The sequence below is a fragment of the Oryx dammah genome, unplaced genomic scaffold (genome assembly GCF_014754425.2).
Source record: "Oryx dammah isolate SB20612 unplaced genomic scaffold, SCBI_Odam_1.1 HiC_scaffold_16, whole genome shotgun sequence".
NCBI lineage: Eukaryota > Metazoa > Chordata > Mammalia > Artiodactyla > Bovidae > Oryx > Oryx dammah.
Window position 1 is genome coordinate 38872399 of NW_024070200.1, and position 13411 is coordinate 38885809.

At 41.4% G+C, this 13411-nt stretch overlaps 1 non-coding gene across 1 annotated transcript; it reads left to right on the forward strand.

Annotated features, from left to right (window-relative positions):
- Positions 1-8040: 8040 nt before the first annotated feature.
- Positions 8041-8113, forward strand: TRNAK-CUU. Its single transcript has one exon. It is a non-coding gene; the product is annotated as a tRNA-Lys (tRNA).
- Positions 8114-13411: the final 5298 nt, after the last annotated feature.

Sequence of the window (13411 nt, forward strand, 5' to 3'; positions counted from 1 at the left end):
CCGAGTCCATCTTTGCATGAAATGTTCCCTTGGTATCTCTAATTTTCTTGAAGAGATCTCTAATAATATATATTATATAATATATATAGATTGCATTATAAATATACTCTCTCACTGCCTCTCCCCCTGGCAACCACAAATCTGTTCACTATGTCTGTGAGTCTGTTTCTGTTTTGTAGACAGATTTATTTTTGTTATATATATTATATATAATATTATATTATATAGGTAATATTACAAATATATTATATATAATAGTATATATAGTGTTATATATACTATTATATATAATACTATATCACTTTGCTGTACAGCAGAAATTAATACAGCACTGTACATCAACTACACTTCAATAAAATAAATTTTTTTTTTTTTTAAAAAGGAACGTGTGTTTGCATGAGGGACCTCTGAATCTAGTCCTGGATCTGCTCAGTCAAACTTTCTGGGAGAAATGTGGGTACTCTCCATCCCTTCTCCAGACCAGGGACTTTTTTTTTACTTTAGACACAGTCCAAGAATGCTTAAAAGAAAAGAAACTAGAATGAATGCATGAGTTCGTAAGAATGCTTAAAAGAAAACAAAGAAGCTATGTGTGAATGCACGAGTACATAAATGTCTAAAGGCATAAATACATCAATTCAACTCAGGTAGGATTTTTATAAACTTTTGTATTGAAGCATAATGTTTTGAAAAAGCACAAACCTTGTAAATGTTTAACTCAAATTTTCACAAAGTGAACACACTCAGTTAATTAAGAACTCAGGTAACGCAGGTAAATTAGAAAAAGACCATGACCAACCTCCCTGGAGGCCCTCTCTCACCCTCTTCCATGACTACTTTCCCAAAATGTCATCACTATTCTGTCTTCTGTCTCAACTGCTGTTTTACTGTATCCAGCTTTCCTAGTAGATCTTGGCAAGATAGTTGGTCTGCCACAAGCTAGTGCAACATAGCCAAAAAGCAGAAAACCTTGCCTTCCTCAATTCATACAGCTTTTAAAAATGTTATTATGTTTGATAGGTATTGGGGTGGGGGCTCCAATAATAAGTGTAAGTGTAAGTGCAGATAGTTTTTGTTGTGGTAGAATATGATATTTATCACTGTTTGTAAGTGGCAATGAATACCTTCACAGTGTTGTATAACTGTCACAAATTGTCTGTACCTGAAACTTCATCGTCCCCAATCAACTCATATTCATTTCATAACACCTCTCCCTTCCTTGCTTTCCCCAGCCCCCGACTACCTCTATTCTGCTTTGTCTCTATGAATTTGACTGTTCTAGGTTCCTCATGTAAAGTGAAAGCATATTTACAGTGCTGCTTCTTTGTTTGGCTTATTTCACTCAGCATCATTTTTAAGATCCATCTATATGGTAGCATATGTCAAAATTACATTCCTTTTTATAATCGAATACTGTTGCATTGTATGCATATACTCTATTTTGTTTATCCACTGAACTGCTGCTAGGCAATTAAATTGTTTTCATCTTATGGCTATTGTGAACAACCCTGCTGTGAACACCGATTGTACGAATATCTGTTCAAGTCTGAGGTTTTAAAATGGCCCTGTGGGGACCTATTCCCTACTTCATAAATAAGCAATTGGGCGACTTCCAGCTCTAAGGCTCCATGCAATGAATTGCCTCCCAAAAGAAGGTCAAAGGTACATACACGCCAGTGACCTGCCCCCACCTCCAAGAATGTACAGGCTTCTCCTGTGCCCACTATGTGTGGCAAAACTGAACAATGGCATGGTTGGAGCAGCCCCTCCCTCCACAGCTGCAGTCCTAGGGAAACAGAGGGCAGTCTCTGGGTAAGAAGTGTTCAAACTGAGCCCGCCATCCTGGTCTGACCCACCAGATCAGGTGCTGATTGGGGGGTTCAGGGTGAGGGGGTATCTGGCCCAGGAGGGGATATCTTTGGTGGAGAGGCATGGGGCATCCACTCTCACCCTTGGTGGCAGGAGTTACTCCCCACCATGCCTCAGATGGTGGAAGGGACTGACTTGGTCTACTCCAGAGGTAAAAACTGGTGGCCAGCAGGTTACAAGTAACCCATGGGTGGGTTTGTTTCAGCTGGTATGTTTTGACATTTAAAAAACAGTTAGGTGTCAACATCTGAAAACCAGGAATTTTTGCTTAAAATTCAAATTTCTGGTTCCTTTCTAAATAAACTCAGAAGAGCTGGTGGTCCTGCATGCCCAGCAATGGCTGCCCCTGTAGATCAGACCTCTGGTCTCATAGGCAGCCTTGGCCCCTCCACTCATCTGCCAGGCCCTGTAGCATCAGACCTCTTTCAACTATAATTCTTTTTCAACCAACCAAGAAATGCTTCATAAGTCCCAGAGAATGAAAGTTCAGATTTAAGAACTTGTTAGCTGACTGGTGCATAATAACCAAAGCGTGGGTGTGGCTAGACTACTTTATCCAAGTTCCAGCTCTATGATTTGTTACCCTGCCCCCGACATGCCTGCAAGTCTTCTAACCACCCAACTGCAAGACAGAAAAAAGTCTGTAGACAGTAACACAGACATCAACTATATGGAATCTTACATGCCTTAAGCAATAATGATAATAATAAAGGTCCTGTTGCAACACTGCCACCTTGTATGGCAGGCAGGATGTGGTAGTCATCTTCGTTACTCCCGGGAAGAAGGAGGCTACCATGGATGGGTGAAGGGGCATTGACATCAGGTTGGTTTATCAGTTTCCAGGGAAACCAGCAGCTGGGGCAGGGGGCAAGCACATAAGAGGATTGGGTGGTCGAGAGAGTAAGCAGGGACTGGTCAGGCAGGTGGAGTACAGAGAGCAAGAGAACAGCAATCTTGAGCGGCTAGAACATAGATTCATTAACTGTGTGTCCTTGAGCAAGTTACTTCACTACTCTGGGTCTCAGTTTCCTTAACCTTATGATGATAATAACAATACCACTTTCCTCCCAGGACTGTTATGAGGCTGAAATGAATTAACACATATACCGTACATTGGAAAGTGCCTGTGTCATGGAAAAGGAGAAGGGGTACACGAGGAAGCACTTATGGCACTGGGGGCCTTGAAGGTGCCCCAGCACCAGCTTGACAGGGATGCGTCAAGCCCAGCTCTTCTGCAGGCTGTGTGGTCTTAGAGGAGTCATTTAACCCAGCTGAAGGTCCTTTGAGAATGTGGAGATACTTCACAGAGCGGACTCTACAATTGGCAGTTATTAGTATTAAGTGTTTGCTAAATACTCTTGGCTTCCTTCCACAGCCTCCACAAGTCCTGTTGCCCACCACTTTCAGGGCTGGGGAATGGATATTGATCTGGAAGACTGGGAGATTGAGCTGAAAAGAACAAAGGCACCATTGTGAGCACATGGGCTCACAATTTCCTTTCTGTCCTTTCAATGTGCAGGAATGTCATTTGGGACCGGAGTGGGAAGGGCGTGGGAATCCGTCCAGAGTCTACCAGCTAGTCTCAGGGAAGGCCAGAGAAGCCCAGGACACCGGAGGAGACACAGCCCTGCAAGGTCCTCATGTGTCTTGTTACGTAGGTGAAGAATTTGGGGCCCAGAGTAGGAAAGAGACTTGCCTCATGAGACAGAGCAAATCAAGGGTGAGAACCAGAGCCTTAAACAGGGGGCAGCAGGAAGTCCCACTGCTCCAGGACTTCTATTCTTTGGGGGCATTTGAGGCATTGCTCAGTTGGTAAAGAATCCGCTTGCAATGCGGGAGACCTGGGTTAGATCCCTGGGTTGGGAAGATCCCCTGGAGAAGGGAAAGGGCTACCCACTCCAGTATTCTGGCCTGGAGAATTCTATGGACTATACAGTTCATGGGGTCTCAAAGAGTCAGACACGACTGAGCGACTTTAACTTCACTTCACTCAGACCTTTGACCTTTACTCCAAATGAAGTTGTATATTCTATCATTAAACACGCTGACAAAATGGCAAAAGCAAACATTTCTATTGCAACTTAAATATTTAGAAGTGCACTTGGCATCCTGGAAGCCTGAAAGTCCATGGCTTTGTCTTTCTAGCCCAGAAAGTGAAAGGAAAGGGAAGATGCTCAGTTGTGTCCGACTCTTTGCGACCCCATGGACTCTAGCCTACCAGGCTCCTCTGTCCATGGGATTTTCCAGGCAAGAGTACTGGAGTGGATTGCCATTTCCTTCTCCAGCACATCTTCCTGACCCAGGGATTGAATCCCGGTCTCCTGCATTGTTGACAGACACTTTACCATCTGAGTCTCCAGGGAAGTCCTTTCTAGCCCAGAGTGGCTATAAAATTTAGTACAGGTCGGCATGGGCCAGAGAGATAGGTTGAAGCAAGATCAGGCAAGACCAGACAGGCTTCATTAAGGAGTTTGCACTTTGAGCTTCATCCTGAGGCAGTGGACAACACTGGAGAGATCTAATAGAAAGAGGAGAAAGATCGTGCTGGCTGCAAAGATCCCCCTAGACCACAAGGAGTGTGGTTTAGCTCTGGCTGGTACCCAGAAGGAGGCAGGAAGGAGAAGGGAGTACCAGGGTCTTCAGGGTGCTCATCTCAGCCATCTCCATGGTGACATGGGAAGATGGTACATTTCCTCTCAAGGAAATTTCCTAATTAAAATTTCAAGTGTTTTTGTGTTTCAGGCTGGCCTAGACCCTGGCTTTACCCCTCTTGTCTCTGAACACAAACAGGTAAGCTGAGAAGTGGAGGGAATAGAGAAGGAAATGGTAGGTTAGATGAGGGACCCCAGCAGTGCCACCAGCCTCCGCAGCCTTGGACACCCATCCTCCATCCTCTACCTAGAGGGTCCCCAGGTCCAACATCTAATGGAAATCAAGTTGTGTCTCTTTAGAATAAGAAAGCTTTTCTCCTGCCACTTACTGAGTGAGGCTCAAGGGAAGCGACCAGCACTTTTTTCCAGAGGTCTAGGACGGAGAAGGCAATGGCACCTCACTCCAATATTCTTGCCTGGAAAAATCCCATGGACGGAGGAGCCTGGTAGGCCGAAGTCCATGGGGGTCACTGAGTCGAACATGATTGGGCGATTTCACTTTCACTTTTCACTTTCATGCGTTGGAGAAGGAAATGGCAACCCACTCCAGTGTTCTTGCCTGGAGAATCCCAGGGACGGGGGAGCCTGGTGGGCTGCCGTCTATGGGGTCGCACAGAGTCGGACACGACTGAAGCGACTTAGCAGCAGCAGCAGCAGCAGGTGGTCATGAATTCATGAGCTCCTTAGAGACCTCTTTAAGTTTTCCCTTTTCTAGCCTTTCCTCTCTCACTCTCATCCCTTGTCTTCCCACTTCCCTGTATTTTGTAGATGAAGAAACAGAGGCCCACATTAAAGAGGTGACTTACATAAAGATTAAAATTCCATAGGAACTTCCTAAAGAAATTACACGTAGAACTACAGCCCACCAGGCTCCTCTGTCCATGCAATTCTGCAGACAAGAATACTGGAGTGGGTTGCCATTCCCTTCTTCAGGGATTGACTAAGGGGCCCAGGGATTGAATAAGGGGCTCTCACATTGCAGGCAAATTCTTTACCATCTGAACCATCAAGGAAGCCCAGAATTACTATATGATCCTGCAATTTCATTTCTGGATATACACCCCAAAGAACTGAAAGCAGGGAATTGAACAGATATTTGTACACCAATATTCAGAGCAGCATTACTCACAAAAGTTTGCCTTTTGTGAGTAATGCCCAAATGCCCATCAACTCATGAATGGATAAGCAAAATGTGGTATATTCATGAGATGGAGTATTTATTCTGCCTTAACAAAAAAGGAAATTCTGATATATGCTGCAACATGGATGAACTTTGAAAACATTATGCTAAGTGAAATAAGCTAGACACAAAAAGATAAAATATTGTGTGATTCCACTTACATGTGGCATTTAAAGTAATCAAATTTATAGAGACAAGGAACTTTCCAGTGATTCAGTGGCTCAGCCCCTAGGCTCCTGGTGCAGGGGGCCTTGGTTCAACCTCTAGTCAGAGAACCAAATTCCCACATGCCATGACTAAAGATCCTGCATGTTGAAACTGGAAGATCCCATGTGCTGCAACCAAAACCCATCGCAGCCAAAAAAACAATTATAGAGACAAAAAATAGAATGGTGGTTACCAGGGGCTAAGGGGAGAATGGGGAATTGTTTCAAGGGGACAGAGTTTCAATCTGGGAAGATGAAATCGTTCTGGAGTAGGATGGTGGTGATGGTTGCACAACAGTGTGAATATATGAATGCCACTGAACTGTACACTTAAAAATCGTTAAAATAGTAAATTTTATGTTTACTATAATTTAAAAAAAATGAAACACATACACAGTACAGGATGGTACCCAATCAAGAATTACCTATTGCCTCTTGGTGGCTCAGATGGTAAAGCGTCTGCCTACAATGCCTACCATATGAGAGACCCGGGTTCAATCCCTGAGTCACGAAGATCTCCTGGAGAAGGAAATGGCAACCCACTCCAGTATTCTTGCCTGGAAAATCTCATGGATGGTGGAACCTGGTAGGCTACAGTCCATGTGGTCGCAAAGAGTCGGACACGACTGAGCAACTTCACTTTAACTTCTGATTATTTATAGCCACTATATCTCTTTTAACCTAGCAAAAGTCATTTTTAAAAATACAATACTTACTTGTTGAACACACCAGGCAGGTTGTTATGGAAAATTTCCCACCTTCTGATTTTGTGCTTCTGTTTCTTTGTGCTGTCGTTTGTCTGGTTCCTCAACTCTCTTTATTTCCTGTAAATTGAAATTAATATCTAATGGTTGATGTGCCTGTGTGCTCAGTTGCTTCAGTTGTGTTCAACTGGTTGTAACCCTATGGCCTGTAGCCCAGCAGGCTCCTCTGCCCATGGGATTCTCCAGGCAAGAATACTGGAATGGGTTGCCAGGCTCTCCTCCAGGGGATCTTCCAAATCCAGGGATCGAATCACCCCCTCCCCCTCCTGCTTCTTTTGCATTGCAGGCAGATTCTTTACCCACTGAGCCACCTGGGAAGCCCCAGTTGATAGGTCCAGGTAAAACATTTTTTGGCTATAATAAATAATTACCATTGATCTTGTGTACTTCAGATTATATGACCACTGAAGACACAGTCTTGCTGAAGGTTAGTAAACCACTAGCAAAACTCAAGATTACTTTCTCAGAGTGGTGACAGTCTGATATCTCCATGTTACACTTAGATTATCTCCGCTGCCTCCAGAAGGTAACCCATGTAGCCCCAACCATTTAACCTTGATGGATAAGCCCTCTTTACAAGGGTTTGCAGATTTCTGCTTTTTCTAATCCTACATTTTCCCCCTACCCTAGAAAGAAGAGCACTCCCTCATCAACTGGGACTCCTGTTACTACCAGAAAAGCAGAATAAATCTTTAATTCTTTTCGTTTTAGCGTGGAGAGGTTTGTAGTAATGGGCACTTCCCACACAGAGGTGCTATCATACTGAAGGACAAATGTCTTCACCTTTTAGTTGTGTGTGAGCAAACGCCATAACTAATTCAGTTAATTTCTGAGACTACGTTAGCTTTTACACCGTCTATAATTTTGTTGAACCACCTTCGCGCCACAGAAAAGTGCCAGACACCTCAAAGCCACCGGGGGCCGTGACAGGCCAGCCCGCTCTACTGCTGTGCGTTGTATTCTGATTTTCTCTGGAAGGTACGCAGGACGTTCCTCCGAGCCAGCTGTTGTGTCTGGCCACGGAGGTTTCGAGGACATTCTGGGTCCCCCGGCTGCAGGGGTGAGCGCTCGGCCAGCAGAGGTCTCCCGGATAAACAGCAGGCACCCTACGCTCACTTCCGCTTCGGGGTCGTTTGCATCAGTCCCCTTCATCGCTGACCGCTAGAGGGCCGTTTATATACTTTTTTAAATAGTAAAAGTTTCCGTGCACACAATCAGAAATGAAACACAGTTTTGAGAATAGTTAAAGAAAAGAAAAGAAAACTTTACCGAAAAAATTATGAGAAAGAAATTTAAATGCAAGCCTTGAAGCAGGTTAAAATAATCTTGATATTTCTGAAAGGACCTAAGAAAACAATAGGTTCTCAACTGCCCGGCTAGCTCAATCGGTAGAGCATGGGACTCTTAATCCCAGGGTCGTGGGTTCGAGCCCCACGTTGGGCGGTTGATTTAAGACATCTTTCCAACATGCTGTTGGTTCTCGCCATAAGAACTAACCTCAATCCCGAGATTCTTGTTTTCAAACAATACATTAAAAACTACTAAAATTGAACAAGTTAAAAAAAGGGAACACTGAAACTAGAAAACATTTTCAGATTATAAATACACAGTTAAAGAGTATATGTGTAGAGAAGTATTTGTTACTGAGTGGTCTATTTGAAAGGCAGAGGAATGCGAAAGGTTAAGAGATAGAGGACATGAAAAATTAATGAAATTGTAGGGTTGAAGTGATCTCTGTCAAAATGTTTGAAGGGCATAGTTTTAACTTTATGCTCTGCCATACGCGAAAATTAGTTTGGATATCAGCTTTGATTCACAGGGTTTCCTATGCATGTTAATTTCATATCCTTGAATTCCTCTAAGTAAATTAATTTACTTTGGCCTATGGGAAGGGCTTGTGGTTTTTATGGGCTATTTAAACCACTGTGCCTTCTCCGGTGGCTTAGATGGTAAAGCGCCTACCCGCAATGTGTGAGACCCAGGTTTGATCCCTGGGTTGGGAAGATCCTCTGGAGAAGGAAGTGGCAACCCACTCCAGTACTCTTGAGGAGCCTGGTAGGCTACAGTCCATGGGGTTGCAAAGCCTCAGATAGGACTGAGCGGCTTCACTTAAACCACTATAAGATTGTTTTAGTGATTAGCTAATCAGGTAGCTATTGTGGACAGACACAGGACTTTCTTAATCCTTTTTTTCCTAAGTTAGTGATCCAAACTCCAGCAATTTTGAGTGCTGAGTGATAGTCGCTCAGTCAGACTCTTTGCGACCCCATGAACTGAGGCACCAGGCTCCTTTGTCCATGGAATTCTCCAGGCAGGAAAGGATACTGGAGTGGGTTGCCATTTCCTTCTCCAGGGGATCTTCCTGACCCAGGGATCCTGCATTGCAGGCAGATTCTTTACCATCTGAGCCACCAGGGAAGTATGTGTACATATATATTGTGTATATACATGTATATGTACGTATAACTGAATCAGTTTGTTGTATAGCAGAAATTAACACAACACTGTAAATAAGCTATAACTAAAAAAAAAACAAACAAACCTTCAAACAAGTAATTATCTTTTCATTACTATGTTTCCCTAAAAGAACTCAGTTCCTCAGGTCAAAACTTTGCTTTTATGTTCACAGCTGAAAATTCTTTTCTTGTCTTAAATATTTTCCATCATTCCCTGCAGTTCTCAAACATTCTCCACAATGACCGTACGTTATTATCATTAATTCAAGATACAGTTTCAAGCTTTGGAAGAAACACATGGAAAATTTCACAATAAAAAATGAAGATCCCTAAATACTTCTGTTATTACAAAGGAATATTTAATCTCTAGGTGATGGGAGGTGAAGTAGAATTTTTAAAAAGGCAACTTGGCCAGAGAAAAAGCAAACTAGTAAATTGATGAGGAAGTCAATGAAGATATATTTACTTTTAAATATACATCCATTTTTTAAATTGAAGATCATTGTTATGGGTTGAATTTGAGTCCTCCTGATATTCACATGCTGGAGTTTTAACCCCTAGTACTTCAGAATGTGACCTTATTTGAAAATAGGGTTGTTACAGATGTAATTAGTTATGAGGTCATATCAGAGTCGAATGCATTTTTGATCCAGTTTGACTGATGTCTTTATAAACGGGGGAAATATGGACACCCCACGCACACAGAAATGCTCATCTAGACACATGGGAGAATGCCATGTGAAATAAAGGCAGAGATCAGGGTGGTATGTTTATAAGCCAAGGGATGCCAAGATTTGCCGGCAAACAACTGAAAGCTAGGGGAAAATCCTGAGACAGATTCTCCCTCAGGGCCCTCAGAAAGAACCAAACCTACCAACACCTTGATCTTGGATTTCTAGCCTCCAGAACTGTGAGACCACACTTGGTGTTTAACCATCCAGTTTGTGGTATTTTGTTATGATGGCCCCAGAAAACTAACACGATCAGTGTTCTTTTGGTAGGTGATTTTGATTTTAAATTTATTTCAGTATACCTTATATTAAGCAGCTGTCATCATCTTCATTTCCTTTCCTTTAATTTCCAAAGCTGTAGGAAAACAACGGTTTGGATATGGACCTACATTCAGCTCAAGTGAGGACATTATGATCACAGCTCCTTCAGAAGTAGCATTTAGAAATGAACGCAATCTCAAACAACATTTTCTTATTGTTGACTGGTGATTTATTATGTTGGCTGATGGTTTATAACGGTTTGTACCAAAAGAATGTTTTCAAAGATATACTAAATTAAACACATTTTATTCTGCCATGGAATACTTGGAGACTTTATATTTAATTATTCAATAAATAAATCATTTTAAGAAAATGTGCTAATTCTCAGTGGTCCAGTTTTTTCAACAAGTAAATGGCAGGAGAGAGAGAGAGAATGAATTCAATCAAATGAAATGCATGGACTGTGTTTGGATCCTGACTTGAACCAACCAGTCATAAGATTATAATGTGACGCCCACAATAGAATCAGAAGATCACGTGAGACAGTGCTGGGAATCTGAACACTGACTGGATACTTGAGGATATTAAGGAGCTATTTTTAAATGCAATAATGGTATTATTCTGTTTTTGAAAAGCCCTTATTTTTTAGAGATATGTACTTACTTGTTTAGGAATGAAATAGACATGATATTTGGAATTTGTGTGCATTTTGGTAGGGGTGGAATAATTGGGTACCAAAGACACAAGATTGGCCATACATTAATAGTTATGGAAGCTCAGAGAGGAGTATGCCAGGGTTCATTGTACAGTTCCCTTTACTCTTGTTTATAGTTTTAAATTTCTATCATTTACATACTGTCTCATTATGCAAAAATGAAAGTATCTTAACCTCCTTAGACCAGTGATCAAATTTAGCATCACTAATGAGATAACCAGACATCATGTGCCTCCTGATATGTTGCAATGAGAAGTGCAGAGCATCACCTATAAATTATTCTTGTCAAAAACACTCAACTTAGATCTAATCGAGTCTTTTAGATGTGACTTAAGTTTACAGGAAACATAGGAAAAGAGAAATGAGTTCAGCAACCCCACGAGTTAACAGACAGATGCAGATTGTCAGACGTTCAAAAGAATCAGGTTCTTCAAAAGGCAAATGTCATGAACCGCAAATAATAAAGTATATGTGTGTGGGTGCACTGTTTTTTGTGTCAAGGGCTCCCTCTCACTCCCGTGGCAGTCCAGTGAAGCCAATGAACTGTTTTTTCCAGAATGCTTTTAAATGTATAAAATATAAAAACAGGATTACAAAGAAAAACAATGGTATTGAAATTGTTGTCGTTCTTGCTTAGTTGCTGAGTGGTGTCCAACTCTTCACCACCCCATGGACTGTAGCCCTCCAGGTTCCGCGGTCCATAGAATTTTCCAGAGAAGGATACTGGAGTGGGTTGCCATTTCCTTCTCTAGGGGATCTTCCTGACCCAGGGAGCTAACCTACATCCCCTGCATTGAGCCCCCAGGGAAGCCCTGATACTGATGTGCAGTTATGAAAGTATTTTAAAATATGCTATGGTAAGGTACATGCTTCACTTGGGTGGCTCAGTGGTAAAGAGGTTAGATTCCTGGGTCAGGAAGACCCCCTGGAGAAGGAAATGGCAACACACTCCAGTATTCTTGCCTGGAAAGCCCACAAGGACAGAGGAGCCTGGTGGGCTACAGACCATGGTGTTGCTGAAAGTCTGACACAACTTAGTGACTGAACAACAAATATGATCTAGAAACAGGTCTAATAACTACAGTAATTTCAAAGTAATGATGACTAAATAATATTTCTGAAATATATGCAAGAACTCAAGTGATACAAAACATCTCATTTTTATTGTGACAAAGCCACAGGTGCTAGTGATAGTATCACAGTTTTGTTATCTTCATTTATCATGAAAGTGAAGTCGCTCAGTCATGTCTGACTTTTTGCGACCCCACAGACTGTAGCCTACCAGGCTCCTCTGTCCGTGGGATTTTCCAGGCAATAGTACTGGAGTGGATTGCCATTTCCTTCTCCAGGGGATCTTCCCAATTTATCATGAAAGGAAATACTAAATTACACTTTGAATTTGATGAAAATAAAGATGTATTTTTTTCCCCCATCCAAGTTCATGGACCTTTTGAATTGTATCCAGGGACACCTACTTTAAGAACTTCCTGCCTAGATCTGAAAAGACTTTAGAAATTTAACAACCAAATGCAATACCTTGTCATTTAATGGATCTTATTTTAAAAGAACAGGCAATAAACAAATAGAGATAAAAATATTCTAGGAACAAGTGAGGAAATGTGAAATGGGAATGATATGAATTTAGGGAATTATTGTTAATTGTGTTTGGTATAATAATGGTATTGTGGTAGGTAGGAGAGAATGCTTTTCTACTTTGGAAATACATACTGAAGAAATCAAGTGTAATAGGTCCTGATGTCTTACACACATACAAACACAGATATGTATATACAAGGCAAATATGGGAAAAAATTCACAATTGTTGAATTGAGATGATATGTAATATATTGTTTTTTCTACTTTACTGTATGTTTGAAATTTTCATAATAAGATATAAAATAAAGTGATTTTTAAAAATATTTTTTATGGTATAGACATGATAGGGACTTCCCTGGTGGTCCAGTGGCTAAGACACCACGTTCCCAATGCATGGGGCAGGGGTTCTAGCTCTGATCAGGAAACTAGATCTCACATGTTACAACCAAGAGTTTGCATGCCACAGCTAAGATCCTGTGTGCTGCAACTAAGACCCGGTGCAGCCAAATGAATAAATAAATTAATTAATTTAAAAGACTCTCTGTTTAAAAATATAGATATGGTAAAGTGCATGATTCATAAGTGTACAACTTAATAAATTTTTACATTTGTAAACACCCATATAATCACACCAGGTTAAGGTTTTAGAACATTCCCAGAACCCTGAAGTCCCTAATGCCTCTTTCTAGTCAATTCCTCTTCTTCACCAGTTAACCACTTACCCTGATTTCTAACACAATTGTTAAAGTATATCGTCTTTAGTATCTGGCTTCCTTGACACAAGTGACTTACTCTTATATTAAAACAAGTTTTTACAGACTGGTAATACTATGTATAGTAAAGATGTGGGAAAACAAGCTCTCTCTTTAATAGCTGGTTGAAATGTAAGTTGATGAAGGCTTTCATAAGTTTAAAATGTCCACAGTCTTTGACTCAGTCATTCTACATATAAGGTCCTAAAAATATAAAAACAATGTGCACA